General features: G+C 38.0%; 1 protein-coding gene across 1 annotated transcript in view; it reads left to right on the top strand.

Moving 5' to 3' along the window:
* The first annotated feature begins 396 nt into the window (after positions 1–396).
* Positions 397–21,268, top strand: part of SEMA3D (semaphorin 3D) — a 122,041-nt gene continuing 101,169 nt past the window's right edge. Inside the window, exon 1 of the mRNA XM_018068115.2 lies at positions 397–482. The gene's annotated coding sequence lies outside the window, so the exon portion shown is untranslated. The remainder of the gene's footprint in view (positions 483–21,268) is intronic.

Raw genomic sequence — 21,268 nt, 5'->3', positions numbered from 1 at the left:
CTTAGAGGGGGATTTAGGGTTTGCACAGAGGACCTAAACACGGTGAGGATTTTATCTGGGTGTAAAGCAATCCTGGCTCAGATTAGGGTATGAAGTAAGTACTCCCTAATTTAAGACAACTATTTGGGTCACGAGACTATGAGCTGAAAAGCCCATCTTCAACCTAAGTTAGACTTAGTGAGTTAGATGGGAGATACACTCATTGCTGGTTCCCTGGAAAGGCTGGACTTGAACTAAGCACTATGTTCCTGGACACCATAAGGATTCTTGGCTGTTCCTGCTGCAGAAACTCATATACATATATTCTACACTGTCAATGTGTAGGGGGATAAAGAGAGAGATTATGTGAATTGCACTGAGATCAGCTTCTTTCTGTACTCTCTTAACACCCAAAGTCCTAATCCTTCCCATGAGTCACTTCAAACCTGTGAATTCACATCATCTACTTTGTGCCCTAATTCAGGTGCTCTGAGTCCTCTTCTGTAAGTACCTGCCTCTTTCCTCTGGTTTACATCCTGTGAATCTCACTGAGATGCCTGATGTGGATAATGAAAGTTCCCAGAGCTTCAGACATGCATGTCCATAGGTTGCTACAGGTTGTAGAACACAATACAGAGGACAGAGAGAAAACAGACAACAGTGACAGTAACACCACATAGCCAAGTAGCTGTTGTGCTCTGACTGTTACTGTATTAATGACTGTCACTTTTTGCTCCCTCTGAAGGTTTTATCCATCTGGTGTCATTCATTATGTATTTAAACTATAAGCTACAAGGAGGAGAGGCTCTTGCATCCTCCTTCATAGTATATGCAGCACTAAGGGGTCCTGCCCCTGACTGGGGCCTCTAGGCACTATCCCAGTACAAATAATACATAAAAATAGATCAGCAGTGTAACATCCATCAAGAAAACTGTGCAGAGACCTAAACAGTGCTTTAGTATTGAATTGCTCTACTGTCTAACGTAAGGTTCATGCAATGACTTGCTGTAGTTTTCTGAATTAAACAATAGATCATACAAAGCTTGTGTCTATGGGCAGTGTGCAGGAAACTTGGGGAAATCTGCAATTACTAAAATGGGGAAGTGTGCCAAAAATTATTTACAAGTATGTGGAAGAACGCATCTTTTGTGATGTTCAGGACTTTATCAGGTTTTTTTTTGGAGTCTTTCCAAGAGTAATAGCAAAATACTGACCGAAAATTTGTAAGTGAAGCAGTCAGACCAAATCTCAGCTGTAGCAATAGCTGCAATAGCCCAAGTGTTCACAGCAGTTTCTTCTCTCTTGACACAGCACTAATTGTTCATGTTGCACCGGGTAGGATTACATTAAGCAAAACCATTTAACTAAGTGATACAGACAGCTTTTGAGGTGTGCAAGGGCAATACACAAGAGAAATGGGTATTATCAATATGATCACCTGTATTAGTGAAGTTCATCTGCACTCAGAGCCTCACTAGACTATTCACTATGTACGAAGAGCAGGGGTCGAAACTCCTGAAAAAGTCAACAAGCATGTTAGAGAACAAAGAACTACCTCAGGAATGAGGTATTGCTATTCTTGTTCATCTTGGAGTCATGAAGGTGCAGTGATTTACTCTTACATAGTTGTAGATAATCTTTCCTGACAAACAATTTGATGGGATTCTGCTGAAGGGGGTTTTGGAAGGTGGAAATGGACAAGTCCATGGCCACTGAGGATATATCTCTTGTGAGAGCAAAGCATTGGATCTGTAGCACCAGTTCTCAGATGCTTTTCGAGAGAAAAGCATCAGACCTCTGATCCACTTTAATTTTAAAGTTCCTTTTGTACAAGTCCTATTCTATTTGACCCATCACTCCACCTGTTGGAGTTCCATATCCATTTGGGACCCTGACCAAGGGTTCTCAGAGGCAAGCTCTAAATATCTCAACTAAGATGTCCATATAGTTTCCCTGTCTAATCAGCAGAGAGGGAGTCTCCTCAGCTTCCGGTCCAAGAAGTCTTAAATGTCTGGGAGGAAAGAGTTTCTGAATTGCCTGTATAATGACTGTAAATGGAAACCTTAGTTTTGAGATAACTAATTTTAAGATGAAGGAATAGAAGTGTTTCTTTAATTTTAACTGCTTTTGCAAACATTGAGATGTCAATGACAGTGAGTGCTTGGAAAGCAGCATCTCTGGCAGCAAATCCTGGACCAAAATATTTAGTTCATTTAGGATGCAGTGCTTTGAGGCAGTGAGCTGGGGTGAATCTCTTTAATTGTCAACACAGGAGCCTATTCGAGTGCCAGAAGGTTCAATCAAATAATGTTGTGTTAGGTTCCTTTTTTTTTTTCCCCTTCTCTTCATTTTTAGGAAAACATGCTGTTGAAATGGAACAGAGATAGAATCTTCAATCTCAGGCTTCTGTGCTGGTGGACTGGAATGTTCTTCCATGCTGGTGGCTGATAGAGCCAATCTCCCTCGTTGTTCACCGGTAGTGCTGCAGGAATATATGGGTTTTAGTATGGAAAAACTAAATCATAAGATTTGATTAAGGATCATCATTGCCATGGCTGTTGAGCATATGGGTGGCTGTTTGTTGAAGGGAGTATAACAGCTTGCTGGGTCCTTTTATGTCAAATCCAAATGACATTAATAAGTAAATCAAAGAGAATGTGATTGAAGAGACCAAGGCATTTCCCATAACTTCAAAGAGTCATATTTTGCTTATGAAATCCAAAACTGAATCTACAGACGCAACATACACATACAGGAAAACAAAGACACAGCTTCTTATTTATCTGCTTTCCATATCACCTGCATTAACCTTTTATGATTTGGCTGGAGCCATGGTGGCCATTTTCCTGTTGTCCTTTACCCAGGTTGAAAGTGCGAGAACATGTTGCATCATATATTTTTGGTAGCTTTTTGGATGTCCAGGATCCCTGGAGGTGCAAGTGCAAGTAAGACTCCTAATTCTTTTTGTATCAGACAAACTGGTGGCTCCTGATTTCAGAGTTTCTTCATACTAGACAAAGTTCTTCTATTCTGCAGAAGACTTTATAAATGCATGTAGGGAGACTGAGTCTGGTTTTCACAGGTCCAAATAAACCCATGAAAGAAAAAAGGTTTCTTTTGTTGCTCTCAGGAGAAGAGGTAAGTAGTAGTGCAATCACCACTCATATCATTCACACTCACATGTTGGGAAAAGAATTCCCAGCTCATGAGTGGGCTCAGAGTTAAAGGAGAAATGTCCACAAGGTTTCTGGAATGGAAAAAAAGAAAAGAAGCTGCAGAAGCTCAACTTTCATGAATTGTTAAAACAAAATCAACAGCTGGATGGCAGAAGGGCTGTTCTTTGCCATAAAATATTTCCTGAAACGCCTTCTTCCAAGATCCATGCTGATTATTTGTTTTAGTTTTCCTTACACATGAATTGATTTAATAAAAAAAAGTTAGGCATCCCATCTGAATATGACAAGAGGATGGTAGCAGTAATTTTGCTAGTTTCTTAGCTGTGATCAGTTATTAATCCCTTCTTCTGAACATGTGGTGGAAGAGAACAAAAGATTTGTCACATATCCTTTATCTGTAACCCTACTATCTTAAAAACTTATTTCCCATTTCTCACTTCATCATGAACCTTCTGTCCTCAGCCCTGCAGATCCATTTCCAGTAAGCACAGCAGCACTGAATGTCATGTGTTTATAATAAATCATCCAGTGCTGGCTGCAGCTGAGATGGACTCCGAGGACAGGTCCAAGGGAAAAGGTGGTGACATGTGGCACAAGGGCTGTGACAAGTACTGGAGATCAGTTGTGTCTCCTTGTCACAGTGCTGCCTGCATGGCTTTTATCACCTCTCTTTCAAGGTCAATATCTCATGGAAGGTGAACTAAGAACATCTGTGAAGAAGCTGGTGAACTACTCTAAAAACAGCAGCACCTCGTAGGAGGACACTTTTGTGCACTGTAGTGGATATCATCTGTTTGCTGTTCCTTTCCAAGTTTGTTAAAGCTTTTCTGAAAAGAGTTTCAGTGATCATAAAAAGCAGCTGATGCTTCAGCCTGGCACTGCCTTTTTTTTTTAAAAAAAAAACCAGAGGTAAAATACAAAAGAGTTCACCTGTAATTTATCTGCCCATATGTTAATAAAACCTAGATTTCCCTTCCCTTTTTAATTTCTACCTGATGGCGATTTTAGCCTGATTGTGACACGCACATTCACTGTTGGAATATTTTGCATGGTTTTGCCACATCTTGTATTTTCCACAGGAATTACACAATGAAAGGCAGTATTTTTTAAGTGCCAAAACTTGATGGGATGTTTTGCTGGCTGTGTCACTGACTGATGGCTTTAGTGGCACATTTCCCTGGTGGGTGCAGGGACTCTCAAGCAGATTGTTGGGGAGACAGATGTGTCACATCTGTATTTGCAAGTTAAACAAGGTCAAAAGACTGTGTTGGCCTGCACTAGCCTGTGATGTTTGTTAACGTGTTCACTGGACCGGTTTTTTCTCTTGTCAACTATCACATTTCCAAACTGCCCTGTCATAAACTGGGGGAATGCAGAGGGCTTCCAGGAGACAGTATGGATGAGACCACTTGGTTTTGAAGGGAATGAGTGTTCAGCTGTATGGATAGAAGCTGTGCCAGGTTGCTTTGTCTCAGGGTCTGCAAATAGTGTCTGGCACGTTTTATTTATTGATACAGACTTCGACTTGGGGTCTAGAAGCTCAAGTCTGAGCTACTCTGAGGGTGACTGACCCATAGTCCTATAATTACACAGGTTTTCCCTTCACCATCTTTTGTTTGTTTTGTCTTCCTAGATGTAAGCTCATCAGGAAATGTATTGACTCTTGCTCTATATTTGTGGAGTATTTAGTACCATATGGTCCTGACCTGCATAGATTTCAGTTCGAATAAAAGCAGTTGAATCTGCTCTTGCCTGTTTGCTTTCAGCTTGCAAAGGTTTCCCTGACTGAAACTGCACTGTTAAGGAAGGACCAAAAGGTAACCTCTTAAGAACTGTAAAACCTGCCTCACTTCAGTCCTGGCTATTTAATTTTGTACACTTATGTCAGACCCTTAAGGTTTTTTTCTTTTCTTGTCTTGGCTTGAACAGCAAATGGAATGTTGCAAAGGAAAAACAAAGTGAGTCCATACGAGGCAGGCTAGAGTGATGCAGCCTTGCCTGTTTTTCTTGATCTGAAACACTTTATTAGCTGGAGAGCAAAATGGCCTGGCCACCTCAGTTTCCAACCCATTTTTGGATGGAAAGTTGCTCACCAAACAGGCGCAGAAGAAATCACTTACTCATGAAGGGGCAGATCATTGCTCATTTTCTTTGCAGCATAATATTTTCTTGGTTTTCTTCATCTCTTCCTCCTCCATTAGCGCCCCCAAAACTGCAGAGTAAATAATTTTGGCTTACAATGTACAAATCTCTGAAATGATAATGAGAAGCAATAAATAAACTCTCTGTGTCTTACGTGATACAGACTTGAACTCTGCTGAGGGGACTGCATGCAGCAAGGTCAGGAGTGTGATGAAGTATAAGTTTGGAAGGGGAATCTGCTGGAAAGATAGTGTAACCCACTGAGTGATAAGTGCTGACAGACTGGCACCCTGGTGTTAGAAGTGCTTTCCCTCGCAGGAGAAGTATGTCTCTGATCCTGTTGTGCTATGGCCAGACTCAGTCTGTTTTGAAAGCTTATACTTCGCATGGAGACTCATAAAGACTCAGGCTGAATGTACTTAACAGAACCCTGAATTTTGTGCCATGGTTAAAGATAAATTTTTAAAATTCGATATGGCTTTCCCAAAAGGTATTTATAACAATAATCATAAGCATATGTCAGTGCATATACATTATTATTATTATATGTTTACATTAATATTTTTCTAATACTTCACCATTAAGTAACTGTGTTTAGTGTACTAGTTCACAGAGAATAAAAGTATTAAGTTATGATTTCAAAAGAATGATAAAACAATAACAGTGGGGAAGTTCAGTCATCTTAACAAATTGGGAGCATTATTCAAGCTGTCCAGGCAGGCTCTTGTACGGTTCCTGTTCTTCTCTGTTTCTTTCCTGTGGGTTTAGCTTATGAGTGCTCTCAGTATGGCCACACAGGGAGACAAACTGAAATATGTGAGTGAGACCCAGGATGGGAGGTGGAAGATTAAGTGAAATATCCTGAGACCCTCCAGGAGAAAGTTGCTCTGCTCTTTACCCAAACCTAAATGACAGAAGTAGTATCAGAAGCTAGTCAGGGATGGTTTGACTAATATGGGCTCTAAAACAACAATGATGATATGTTTTCAGTTCCTTGGATCAGTTTATTTCAGTTACATTTGGAGATTTATATACACAAAAAGAACGGAATTATAAAATTTGTAAACAAAAAAGCTTGGGAGAAAGAAAAAAATGAGATTTTTCTTTATTTACCTTCAGTTTCTAATATGGGACTGGGGCAAGTTCCCCATCCCATTTCCTGTACCTCCAGAACAGCAATGTTCTGCCTCATTTTCAGAAGATTTCTTCTACCTGACATGGCAATGCTGTAATCTAGCCTGGTTCTTTGACAACCATTGCTCAGAAGACTTCAATGCTTTTGAAGACAAGAGGAGGAAGGGGTAGAACCCTTAATAGTATACAGGACTAATCAAGCCTCTTTTAACTACTTGAATACCTGCATAGATAATTGAAGACAATTGTTTTTATTTTTATTAATAAATCACTAGCAGACATGTAGATATGTTGGTTTTCAGTGATTTGCAGCCAATCCACTGAAAACAAGAAGAAATAACTTACAAGTGTTTTTGTTATCAGCATCCCAAAGGATAACTGTCTGTGCTTCCATTTTTTCTCACTCTCTAATGTATATGCACTAGGCTACCTTTTTTAACCATGCAATCAGAAAGACTGTGTTCCTCAGGACCCCTGGGTCATTCCTACAGAGGGTGAACACTGAGAAAAACACCAAGGAAGGAGAAACGTGTCTTGTTGTTTTTAAATGAGCTGGATTAAGCATTGCCTTTACTTTTCCTCTGCTTCACAGGTGTACTGTGAGAAATAGGATCATTTTGTTTGCCATAACATTCATTCCAACTGTAATTTTTGTAGCTTTCCAGATCTTGGCCATGTAATCTCAGTTCATTTATGATGAAATCCCTGTTGTGCAAACTGACATTTTCTTTCATTTCCTCTCAAGTGAGAATACCACCACAGTATGCACATGTACACCTAACATCACTGATACATTTTTCTGTCTTGGTAGCAGGAGGATAAGAGCCTGTTACACAATTATCAAAGGGATTCATTCCTTTACCTCCTACAGCAGAGGACCATGCTCAGACATGTCAGGGAGGTTTATGGTGGTTCAGCGAAGGACATTATGTAGGGATTAACTGCAGAGAAACAAAAGAAATTGTTCTAGTAATGTTTCTGTTGGCTTTGGAAGCATTTATTTAGTCTGAGTGTTGTCAAATATATAAACAAGTGCCAGCCCAGACCTACATTTTTATGTTCTGTACAGAATCTGAATCTTAAATAGAGTCATGGGAAGGCACTAAGCAGCTCAGGTTGATAGTTTCACTTTCTGTAGTGAAACAGTAGTTTTACTGTTCCTCTCTGTTGGTTACGTAGCTCTGAGTGACCAGGCCAACAACTTCTATTGTCAGGTACCTAAACTGAATGGAGCTGGGTCTGAATGGTAGAGATATTATCAAATATTTTTACACTAAATTAATTAAAGACGAACTCCACTTTCATTCAAAGTATCTGAATGAATGTGCTCGCTAATCGTTCTGTGAAAATAATTTACAACTGGAACTAAGGCAAAAAATTGAATATTTGTGTACTAGTGAACACAAGTGTCACCAGTATTATAGGGTCATGATGGTCATGATCCTTTTCTACCTAATTACTGCAACTTCAGTGAAGTCAGTGGACACATATCAATATATGCCTTAGTGATTCCTCTCTGCATTATGGTGACAGAGCTCCACAGTGGAGACTTTGTTATAAATCTTTATTATAAATCTCTTTCACTAGAAATGTGAAGACATTCATGAGGAAGTTAATTTCTGGGAAAAGAAAGAAGGAAAATGAGAATGAGCAATCATTATTTGCAAATGTAAGTTTTCTAAATAATTAGAATCTAAAGATTTCTAAAGAATCATTATTAAGGCAAAATAATTGTATTTTCATGTCATAATGTTTTAGAAATTGCATGATCTCAAGAGACATGAAAACCTTCAAAGGTATTGAACATGGGCACTAGTATTACCATGGGTAATAGTATTCATATCAATTTATATACTTGATCTAAGTAGACATGTATCTTCTTAGAAAAGATAAATTAATCTTCACTTTTAATGTGTGGGTCTTCAGAATTTATTTATCTAAATTAGATTCAGTACAAAGCTTTCATGTTTACTTCTGCAACTCATTTGCCTGGGAGAATCAATTTACCTGACGGACGCCTCATGTGTGAGGAGACAGCTCTGTGCCTTTCTAGTTCATCTTTGTGAAAACAGAATTAGGCTGTCAGGATGCAGTTGTTTAAAATAAGCTCCACACTTTACCGATGTGGTGGGTAAGATCATAGTTTACAGATCTACATGGGATTTTAGAAGGAATTCTTAGGGATTCCTACGGGCCTTGACCTTGGTGACAGTGTTATTGACATAACTCATTTTCTTCTCTGTTACATGACAGAAATCTAAAATACAGCCTTTTTAAAGAGCCTCACTGAGTTGTAGGACTGTTACAAATACTTTCAAATTTATATTTTTTTAATTTAAATTTCATTTATTAACAAACAGAATTCCTATTCAGGGAATTCTCTGTGGAAATAAACAACCCAAATATCATTATGTGCAATTAAGAAATATTTCGAACTGGAGACTGGAATAAATTCCCTACTTTTTCTTGATGAGGAGGGTGAAAAGGGAAAAAAAAAACCAAACATGGGCGTAGTTCTGTTTTTCATTAAGATGCTTCTGCTGTTATAATTGATACAACAATTATAAAAAACTCTATAGAAACTGGAAACTACAGTATAGAGAAGTCAATGCTGTTTTGCATTGTGAGTCTTATTTTATACTTCAGATTTTCTCAGTATTACACAGCACAAATTTAGGCACTGTTTAAACAACAAATCGCCTGTTAATCAATGACACTGCTTGTGTTTTTCTGCTCTTGTGCTTCTGAAGAATCACCAACTCTATTATGAACATTATTTTGCAATAAACTTTGCCCCTCTGTAACTGATCACTATTTAGCTGACTTTTTCCTTTTACACCAAAAAAAGAACCATGGTCATTTTGGATTATATTGGCTTAGTTGTTGAATGTGTTCCCAGAGATATGTCCCAGAATCTGTCTTGTTGTGCAGTGATAGTTTATAATTAAACTTCTTGTTCCCTGGAGAGCCCTAGTTTTGGCTTTCTAAGAGTGAAAAATGCAATGTGATAGATGTGTCTTTGGTTTTTTTACCTCAGATGAATGGAAGAAATGTCCAGATTTGCCTAAATTGCTGCCAATGTGTAATTCTTAAAAATTCAAAAAAAAAAAAACAACCAAAAAAAAACCAACAAAGAAACCCAACCAAACTCAAAAAACAGCTGTTTGTTTATTTGAAGGAATTCTGCCAGTATTTGAAAGCAACATAAACACAAGAACAAATGGTTATTTAATTATTTTAAAGCTAGTATTGTGTTTATTGGCCTATTGTTTGGGCTAAATTGAGCTGTTTTCATGACGTTAGTCTTCTTAATACAACACACAAAAATGCAGTTAATATCCTGAGGATTTTTAAAATAGATGTTGCCTTGTCAGATGCCTTTCAGAACTGGCTTTGTTGTGACAGTTGTATTAGACTGTCTTTTGTTTGAGTATTGTTCCTATAGTCAGTTCACACAGGGTAATCAGCTCAGCCCTCTTCCACTTCCAACTCTATTAAACCTATTTTACCAAGCCTTGAGTGTTCCTCCCTCCCCTTCCTTTTGCAGGTGTTTTTCACAGGGATGCTCTGCAGTGTCCCTGCAGTGGGGTTGGGCAAAGTGCAACCCAGCAGGGCTGAATGGGGATGTCAGATGGGTAAATCAAAGTCCACAGTATGGCTGGTCGGGTCACGTGGTTTTTGTGGACACATTAGCTCAGTACCTCAGTGACACGTGAGTTCCCAGCCTTGACTGTGGCTGATGGCATGTCTCCATCAGAAAGGCAATGTTGGTTTTTTGTCCCGAAAGCTTTGATTACATTTTGGATGCTCTAATTAATGGAATAAGTGCATAAGCATTTTACAGGCAACATCCTGCCTGGAACCATATGTTGGACGAGGCTGAACTCGAAGATACACTCAGGGTCGGGGTTAGTCTGACACACAGGCAAAAAGAAGAAAGGTTGTTGAAGAGTTTTGAAATTTTCTGTCCTTCAGCTTGGATATCAGGCTGGGCCAGATCGCAGTGAATGTACCCATCAGTTCGTTACTTGCTTTTAGGACAGGTTTGTTCTAAACTGAGAATTCAGTTGATTTTGTTTGTTTGTTTGTTTGTTTCTCTGTCTTTGGATATACCAGGGAGTCATAGCTAACTATCTAGCTTTCTACACTAAACATCAGTTTAAAGTTAGGTGCTTAACATGGGCACAGAGGTTTTGGGTGTCCTGTGGTTGAGTTTGATAGTCTCTGTGGATAAGACAGTGTGCCAGGTGCAGGTATACCTGTTCCCATTCAGCTTCTGCTATATGGATCATCAACAATTTCAGTGTAATCTAAATGTTCCTCCAGGTTTGAGGCAGACTAACAAGAGACAGTAATCCCTCCCATTCCAATCACCGTGGTTTCCCTGGCGTAGTCTTGTGCCATCCCGGTTTGACATAGTTGAATATTGCCACAGCTGAAGTGGTTTGAGGTACCCCTTGCATGAGCAAGTCCTGGTCTTGATTGCTCAGGAGCCATCATCCTTTCTTGTTCTCACCTACCCTTCATGTCCCCCAGTGCTCTTCCACTGTTCCTCAATCCCAGCCATCCCCCAGAGCAGGGCTCACCCTTTGCATCTTTGGCCAGGTCCCTGCCCTTGCTGCTTTCCTCACACCACCAAGGTTGTCCATGACAGATGACAGCATTGTTTCCCAGCCTGGTTTCTGGGATTTCTCACCATGCCCCAGAGTTTGGCAATTGCCCTTACACAGCGTGCTGAACTCCACATGACCATCCTGAGGGATTTCTCAGCTGCAGCATCCTGCGGCACAGCACGAGAATCTGCCTCCAATTAGCTCGGGAGCTCAGCTCCAGACACATGTATTTGGTTCAGCAAACGCCATTTGTTTGCTGGGTGATGATGTTTTTCTAAGCTTATGCTTTATTCATAGCATGAGTGGCATTTCTGCAAGAGGTGGTGATGTGTCTCTGAGTGTTAGGGTTTTTTTCTGGTTTTGGAAATATACTTCAAACAGCTATAGCAGTGCACATTAGATAACTTATGTATGAGTAAAAGTACAGTGATAACTGGGGACTTATGAATTAAATTAAATAAATATAGTCACTAGGTTTTAAAAACAATATGGCATTACCGTGATGAAAGAAGTAATTTTGATTCAAGAATGGAACAGATTTTGGTTTTAAATTTAATTATACATTACAATTTTGTGATTATCATAGTTGGATTACTCATGGGGTTTAAATGCACACCTTTTAAAATGAAAGGTAGAAATAATTATTTTTAAACAATTCATTTCAGGATCACTAAATATATTATTACCTCAACTAAAAGACAATTTCATATTTGCTTTGATCTTCTTTGATCTCAAACAGATAGCAGCCAGCTTTCAGTGTGTCTCTTCATAATGTTTTTTTTTCCAATATTCCCACATCTTGGACTAAATTGCTTCCATGGAAGGTGTTCAGTGGCCCAAATGACCATATTTGAGCTCTGAATTTGTTGTATCTCTCTTCCTGGTTTTTCTTTTGGCCTGTTTTCAGGTTGATAATTTGAGACTAGATAAGCTTCAGGGAAAAAAAAAAGAAAAAAGAAAGTGTATTTCAGCATGTTAACCCAATAATACTATTGCAGCATTAAAAGAATAAAGCTGTGTGTTTCTCCAGAGCCCTGAGACGAATACTTTTTTAAACCTGAAGATTTATATTCCTGTGGGAATGAAAGTGATACCAAGGGCAGCAGGTTTTTAGTGCAGCTGTAGTTATCATTAACAGAGATAAGTATTTGAAGGAATTTGGATATTCCAGCCATGCTTTGATATCAAAGGTCTTTTGTGTGAAATATAGAACCATGCCAACCAAAATAGAGATGACCATTGATTGGTACTTTCTGCTTAGTTAAAAAAAAAAAAAAAAGGAAATAAAAGCTTCTAAAATGCATTATATTTTGAATATTTAAGAAATTAGATCAAAATAAGCTGGAAACTCATACTTGTGTGCTGTGAATGACAATAGTTTCTTGTGGAACAAGGCACACCTCCATATGCTGTATATGCTTATATCTGAGTGTGTGTGAGTTACTTTTCTGTGAAGCTCACATCTTTTATATCTTTAGACTCTCATGAATATAAGAACATTACAAATCACTTTAAAACTCCTTTTACATTGACAGCCAAAATTTTTAATCAAATACATTGAAAGAAATACAGAAAAGTGGGCACTTTTGAGATTCTGGAGTTCACATACTACCAAGCAGCACAGTTTATAATCTCTGTATTTAACTTTCCTTATTAAGTGATACGGAATAGAAAAATAAGATTTTTATATAGTGTCTAAAAGCTTAGAAAATTAATGAATAGTTTGAAGTACTGCCTTCAGTTTTCACAAATTTTTGGAGAAGTGAAGAGTCACCACACTAAAGGAGGTGCTCAGTAGGTCTGGGGGATGGCCCAAAGCAGAGAAATCTGCATCCTTCATACATGATGAACAAGTAAAACACAGCTGAAACAAAACTAATGTTATTTTGAGCAGTTCCATGTTCATTGTAACTCCTGATTAATTTATTAGATTTTTTTTTATGATTTAAGCTATGCTTTTACCAAATACCCATCTCAGAACTTTGCACCCTTCACTCTGTCAAGAGGCAGCAGTGTAAAAGTGGTGGGAAGAGAAGCTTTAGCAATATCTTTTCTCCTTTTGCCATTCTCCCAAAGCAAAACTTGGAGACTCTCTGAAGCCATTTGCCAGCATTTACTATTAATCTACAGTCTATATCTACATACTAAAATTTTTTTTTGAACCATATTCAATGGGTCATATAAATAAGTCTGCTATCCAGCTATTATTCATCTGAGAAGCAATGCAACCAATTTTATTGTGTTTTTCCTATTGCAAAATCTTCTGTCTTCTTTTTAAATTTCCTAAATTTTTTTCCGTTTTTTTGAAAGCAGAGTGTGTGCAGACACATTACCTGCCAAACTCAGAGAGACTGCAGACATAGGTTCCAGTTTTTAAGTTTCTAGGGCTTTGTGCATTCAGATTCAGACATTCTAACTTTGAACATGCAGATATTTTTTAGCCATTTAATCTTTGGAAGAAAAAAGCCATATTGGCACGGAGGAAAATATAGAAATGCAGTCTATAAGCCCATGAAAGAATGTCATTTCATTACAACAGCTTAACAAGTTATCATACATCAGCTGAAGCATTGTAATTGTCTGTCTGTGCACTTGAGCTTGCCCAGAGTGAGGTAAACATCCATATTGTCGAGGGATTACTCATTAAATGAAGCATTATGTTTTAGTACTGAGAAGTCTCTGCTGTCCTTCCATTATTTTCTACTTTAAAGACAAATTTATTCTGCATAAGAGTAATTTTAATTATGTGGTTTGCTGTGTGTATATGTTGGATATTTTTCAATTGCTCATGCAGACTGTAGACAAACACATACATATGTGCACATACAACATTTTCCCTGCTATAATTTGGTATTTCTGGCACTTTTCAATAGCAGGGTCAAGGCCAAACTGTAGCTACCTCTGGAAAATCTTAAAAGTAGTGTAACTTTTCTGTTTTAAAACCTAATGAGGACTTTTTTTTTTTTTTCCAGAAAGTGTAGTGTTTTCCACCATAATTTCAGTGTCAGTTTTTGATAAAAAATCACAAAACTTTTGGATGTGTGTATTTTTTGAAACAGTTCTGAAACTCACTAGGCAGTGAAAGAAATGTGTTAAAATTGTTGACCCATTGCAGATACTAACTTAACTTGAAACTTGACTTTTGATAGATACAATCAAAAGAATTAAATAATTTTTAATTCTAAATTATCAAATAATTGAATAATCGCAGTTTATAATATTGAATTGAAAACTTTGCTATTTTTGTAGAGAGGAACTTTTTTTGACAGGGCTCACTGTAGTATTTCTGTGAGATTAACCCATTTGGATATTTACTACCTCTCATGATTCACTCTGTGGGATGTTGCTAAAAAGGTTATGTTCTGACAGGCCCTTAAATTAATGCCTCTGTGTGTATGAAGCGTAAGTATGGAGTATATAAAGTACAATTGTTTCAAGTATTTATATTTATCTACTGATCCACTAGAATCTAACAAACTCAAAAGAGAAATCCCTTTCATGAGCTGTAAATTTCAAGTTCTGACCTACTGACTTCATGAGAATAAAAATTCTCCATTGGGAGTAAGATGTTCATCATGTCTTAACATAAAGTCCAGGAGTCAAGGAAGTGCCTGACTGGAATAAACAAGTAGCTCATCCAGTCTGCCACTCTGGCACCAAGAGTGGGTAAGACCAGATGTTTCAACGGAAGGCATAAATCTTCACAATTTTACTGTTCTAAATTGCAACATGGTGTTTCTTACATCACTCACACCTTGAAACATGAAGATTAATAGAGCTTATAACTCTATTTCCACCTAGTCAACTTGCAGCATAAATCTTAAAATACATTTCTTAAATTATTTAACAATTTTGAGAACAGAAGATTTTTAAGATATATTATTGGCTTGTGCAAAAAGTAAAACCCTTCATCCCACACCCCCCCCTTTATTCGAGTAAAACTTCCGGATGTGAGAAAACCTGGTCATTTCAGTAAACTGAAAGTGAATTTTACTGCAATGTGAGAGAGGCAAAGGGCCTTGTCAGGGAGAGAGGTGACGAGCTCCCCAACTGCAGGGTGCTGGATGCCTTTTCCATCCTACATGCCTGAAGGTACCAAGAATGATGTGGGGTGTTTCTCTTTCGCTGGTCTAAGGTGTGTTTTTGCCCCACCTGTGTATTTGCAACATTGGCAAAAACTCATTTTGTTGAATGTTCAAAGCTGGTCCTGGATTCTCATCAAAGATTTCATTGTGAAGTGTTACATCTCATCTTGTGCAGTGACCATAGCAAGATAATTTTCTTTGGCAGTAAACACTCATTAAAACTGACCACTACTATCACCTTCTTAATCTCCTCTGACCAATGTTCACTTAATTTCCCAATTACTGTTTGAGAATATAATACAAAATAAAATAATGAGGTAGCATGTGTAATGCTCTTAATGCTGAAACAGTTGGATGATCCTCACAACTAAATCAAAATTTCTTTTTTTTTTTTTATTGCCTAGTGGAATCTACTTTCTGGCTCATATTATAGAGGTGGTGGCATATGAGGGAAAATAAATACGTTCTTACATTGCACTGTTGGTATTGGAAGTGGTCCTTCACACATTGGGTAGCAGACACATAAAATTGTTTGCCAGATGGTGTTGTAGATGCAAGAATTTTACAAGAGCTCAAAGGGATGCTGGATAAGTACTTGAAAGTGATACCTACTTGGGGTTTACAAAATAGACAGGCCACAATAGGCTCAGGAAATCTCCTGAGCTGAAAATAGATGGAGAGAAGGGGGAGCACTAAGGGTGGGGAAATATACATGAATGTTCTATAATTATTCTTCTTTACACTTACTGTTGAAAAGATATTGAATGAGCCTTCAGTCTTGCCATTACAAACATTTTTATAGTCTTAGTTAAGTAAGGAGTTGTTGTGTGAGAGGTTTTTTCTGGAGAAGGAAATGAATGTTGAAGGTGGAGAAAACCCAGAAGTGCTTAAATGTAGAAAATCAGTAAGGTGTTTTGTGATACATACTGTTAAGGAAAGCAAATTGAGAGATAACTTTAATGTTGAAAGAAGCTCAAATGTGATTACTTTCTCAGATACCGACTACATAAGTTTGCATTCTTGCTTTTTTAGCTTTTACATTTGATATTACTGTGAGGAATGGATTTGCATTGTTTTCTTGGTGATTTCTACTGGTGATTCTCCAAGTACATATAGAAAGCATTTTCTGATCTAGTTGCACATCTCCTATGTCCTACATGCTGCTTTCTAAACCTACAGCTGAACTGAAGTTCCATAACTTGCACTACAGTACCCACATACTATTCATAAACAAACAACTAGCTGTAGCAACTCTGCTGAAGATGTTCTTCTTTTTCAGAAAGGAGATCTTTATGTGGAACAATTAAAAGGGGCATGGTCAATTTATAGTTCATGAGTCAATCCAGTGACTCATGATACTGAAATTTATTATGCACATAAGGCATTTTTTTAATCTTGGTTTTTTTCATTTGTCTCATCCTTTGTTAGGGTTGGCCTTGCATGCTGGATTCTTATCTTTTTATTGTTTTGTTTTTTTGAATGTTTATACAAGGACTTCTGAAAAACAAGAATGTGGCTGAGGTGCCTCTAAAGGAACAGAGATGCCAAGGTTTGAGTGGGCTTTTTGAATTGATTCACTCACATTGGCATGTCCTGACCGCCAGAGCTGAGTTACAACTTGTAAATGTCACTGGAAGCAGCTGACTTTCTTATCATCCATAAAATTTGAGTTTGTATTTGGCAGAATTTTTGTTTCAAAAAAAAGTTTAGGAAAAAAGTTATGGTTATCATTGTTACTTTTGCTGTTCTTAATATTATTATAATTATTGATGGTGGTGAAAATTATAACTATCCTTACTCCCCAAATTGCTCTACTTGATATTGAGAATACCAAAACTCTGCTGCAGTGTTTTTCTTTGCATATTTTAATATTTTGGCAGATAATGTCAGACTTGTATCAACCATCTGAAATAACTACTTGCTGATCATTAGCATGATTACAACCCATGAGCTTATAGATACTCTGAAACCTGTCAAGAATAAATGCTGTGAGAAGGTATTTTTCCAGAAAGTCCATTTGAAAGAAAAGCTGCTTTTTGCCTCCTCCCAGTTTATTAGAGGCGTGAGACGATAGCAATTTAGCAATCATTTTCTTGGTACAAGCTATTAGTCATCTTTGTTCTTTTGAGATGATGTTTTCAGTGGACTTTTTTTTGGCATTAATGGCACTTCTGTCACCATATGGCTTAGTCAATTACAGATCTCCAGAGTAACAAAACTCACAGTTTATGTGTTATGTTTCTATGCTTTTCTCGGGGTCCACAGAAATGTGACTATTCTGGGTGACCTAGAAGGGGAAATGTGAGACCCCGCCCTGCATTGCATATTGCACAGAAAGAATCAGTAATGAGCTCTTTCTGTGCCTCAGGAGGAGCACAAAGCAGCTGGAGTGGGACTAAGGGTCTAGACAGCTGATCTCAGTGAGGATGGAGGATGGTCAGCTCTACAGAGAAAATGTTCGATAGCTTGTCAATTCATGACCCTGAGGTCTAAGAGACTTCTCTTCCCTCAGACAAATGGGATCACCCCATTAATATGAATGGTTGAACTTCATTTGACATCAGTCAGTCCAGGGTCTGAGTGCAAGTACATTATTCCTGTGCCATTAATGCAAGTCACATACCCCAGCTGAGCAGACAAGGGAAGCAGAGTTTCCAGAAGTCATTGTTGTTTTGCTTTTGCAGTATGATGGGAAGATGGTCAGTAGGTTGATTCCTTTGCAACTATGTTCCATGCTTGATAATCTTTAAGATATTTTTTGCATTTGATAAAGTTCATCTTTAAATTTGTACTTGTTTATTTAAAACTGATATGCTGCATCAGATAGTCCATTCGACTGGGTAGAAAGAAGCATATCACGTTTAAGATAGTGACATTGATAACTAGCAATTAATATAATCTGATTCCACTCTTTGTTCACTTTAAATCCTCCTGGAATGTCAGCCGAGTACATTTAGCATCAGCTTCCTCAGCTGTTAAACTGAAATAGTAGGAATGCATTTCCTTTGCAATGACTCAATAATTTATTATATACTAGTTACTGCATATTTTAAATTGAATGTATGAAAGGTATTATAAAAGTTTTGAAAACTATATCTTATTAGTGTTTTTTTACTCTCTAGGCACAGGAATTTTGATTTTGCATTGTGATTTAAATAAACAATTATTAAAAATCAAGGTTTAATTTGCTTAATTGGTTGTGACCTATCTCATTTTACAGATAAGTGGTTACTGTTCAGTTTGTTCAAAGATCCAAGGACCCAGGTTCCTTTTGAACAGCCAATATCTAGTTTTTCTCATGATTTATTCCTAGTAGTTTGGTTTTTCTTGTTCCTTTTGAAGAAATTGCCCTTCACAGGGTCTCTCTGTGTAAGGCTGTTGTATAATGCATGCTCATTTACTAAGTTATATTTGTTAGCTCCAGCTGTGCCCATCACTTGCTAAATCTGTCATTGAAGGATTTTGTTTTAAATTCTGCCTGGCTTTGTTTTCAGATGTCTCTGAATTCCTTCCTGTGTTGAGTCACAGCTGTGAAAAGAGAAATCTACCTCTTTAATTCAAAGGGTCAGTGGTTTAAAAACCACTAAAGCCTGATGGGGAATGGCTTAAGGAAGATAGTTAATCATAATGATCCCAAGGCTTCATAAACTTGCATAGGGCTCATCTGACATGAAGAGTCCTGGATATCTTCAAGCCCTGGTTCTTTGAGGAGTGGCTGCTTTTACCAGAGAATGGAATTCTCTATAGAACAAGCACCTGTGGTGGATTTTTGCCACCTGCTCAGCTATGGCTATGGAAACACAACTTAATCTTTTTCACCACATCTCTTTTCTAGCTAAGAGAGTGTGGAGACCAGATCCTTCCAAGTCATTTTTCTCCCCTCAGCCTTGAGAAATATTTAGTGTGGTAACTACAATGGCTTCCACTTCTTGATACAACTGGGAGATAATTAGCAGCAGGAAGGAACTGCTAATTTGGACAGAAAAGAGAGGTCAGCCTGGAACACAGAGCTGATATCTTATCTCCTGGGTGAGCAGAACCCATTGGTTTGATGTGAGTGTCAGCAGTTTGTTCAGTGGCATTTCTCACCCAGCTTCTTCTTCTAGCTCCAGTGGGGGAATCCTGGAAGAAATCCCCTTCTGGTCTCATCAGTGCAGACAAAAACCTTATTTCACATACAGTGTCAATAATTTTGACACTCAGTTCTGTGTTTAGTTTTCATGGGATAGGCAAATCAGGACTGTGTGGGTGAACTATACTTGTGAGATATTGAATTAAGTTATACAGCTAATGCAATGCTTGTATCTATTCTGTGTGTACTTCACTTGTCCTATGCACACATTCCTATTCTTGATACAGGAGTTTATGATCTGCTTGTGAATCAGCTCTTGAATTGGTGCAGCTTTTGGACAGTTTTATAAAAGGAAAGCGATCCTGATTTCAGTCCAATTTCAATACTAAAGCAGATGATTTGTGAGAAGATCAGGTAGGTGTTTCCATCATCAGAGCAATCCTTGGGAAGATAAGATCACCAGAGAGTAGGAAAAACCGTTTGATGTCTGTCAGACACTTTAGTTTAAGTGGAAGAGTGTTGGATGTTGAGGAAGATCTTCAGTGTGTGATTCAGTTCAGTTATTCATTTGTCTGTTAATTGTTAAAAGAATTAGTAGAAAAATTACGGTTGAAAGAAACATGAGGAAGTCATATGGTTCTGTTTGTAGCTCAAAGAATGGATAACTTCAGCTTTGGATCAGATTGCTCAGAGCTATGTCCAGTCAAGTTTCAAAGGTCTGCAAAGACTTCTCTGAGCCCCTGTTTCAGTGGTGACAGTCCTTGTAGGCAATATACCCTAGAAGTTCCTCAAGGTCAAGACTGCCTCATCATGTCGGGGGAGAATGATTACTGGGGAAAAGGAAATTATAGTGGTGTTTTACATCCTACCTTTTTTGTATTGCTCTTCTGGTTATGGAACTCGCCCAGTAACTAACTGGTTAACTGTATAAAAATCTTCCCTGCTTTTCAAAGAAGTACTGATTCATCTATGCACTCTTTGTCCTCACTTCGTCCTCACGAGACAAAGGAAAGTTATTGTGGTTTTAAACCAAAGTGGAAATATTTCTGTGTTGAATGGAGGAGGTGATGCCTGAATTCTTGTTTTCTTTTTCCGTATGGCTGTTTCAGATTCCAGGAACTGTCATGCTAGCACCCTTCACAAAGCAGCTTAAAAATAGACCAGCAAAACAACTATTGCACCAAATATAAATTGATTTCTGCTGTAACACAAGCGTAAAGTTCTCTGAGGGTCTGATAGCAGCATGTTCTATCTGAAAGTGGTAGAGTTGATGATCAGAGGACACAGGACTGTTAAAGCTTTGATAACCTGCTGTCTGAACTCACACTGGCAGCATTTTACTCCTTACGCAGCTCTGTGAAGTTCTTTGTAGAAAATGAAACTGTTATTGCTTGCAATTTTCTGCAGTTTGCGCAAGAACTTAAATCAAGTGTAAAACCCTGGAAGAAGTGATACATGAAGTCATGGATCTCACCACAGGAATCACAGCCAGTAGTCTATTGCCCCTGGGGAGAAGGGTGGATGACTAAGGCACTGCCTGAATGTTGAAGGATGTGCTCCTAACTGCTGGTGTGACCTTATCCAAGGGATGTCATATCCTACGGTAAAAATTAATTGACTCATAATGACAAGGATAGAGGATAGAGAATAGAGGCATTAAAGCTTTTAAACTGCTCAGGTACTGTGGTGATGAGTACCTGAGGGAAACCCATAAGAGGAATATGTCCACATATTGTGTAAGCTTATATAGAGGCACTGCTTCTTCCCTGTCACCAAATGTAATGAAATCAAATGTTTAAAAAAACTAGAAAGAAAACAAATGTGTTCAGCCTAACAATAAAATAACTGGGTTAAAGGGACAATAGAGATCACTGCACTGCAATGTACATGTTCATATGTGTATCATTTTACATATTGGCTGCACAAAATGTTGATCCAAAATTAGTTGGACAATGGATATAAAAACCCCTCCTCCAATAGAGTTCAAGTATATCAGCATGAATTATTAAATCGAAATTTGTTGGAAATGTAAATCAAAATCCTTCCGGCATGTCTTTCCCTGTGGT

Source organism: Manacus vitellinus, unplaced genomic scaffold (assembly GCF_001715985.3).
Source record: "Manacus vitellinus isolate BGI_N305 unplaced genomic scaffold, ASM171598v3 scaffold_13_pilon, whole genome shotgun sequence".
NCBI lineage: Eukaryota > Metazoa > Chordata > Aves > Passeriformes > Pipridae > Manacus > Manacus vitellinus.
This window is presented reverse-complemented; position numbering and strand designations above follow the sequence as displayed.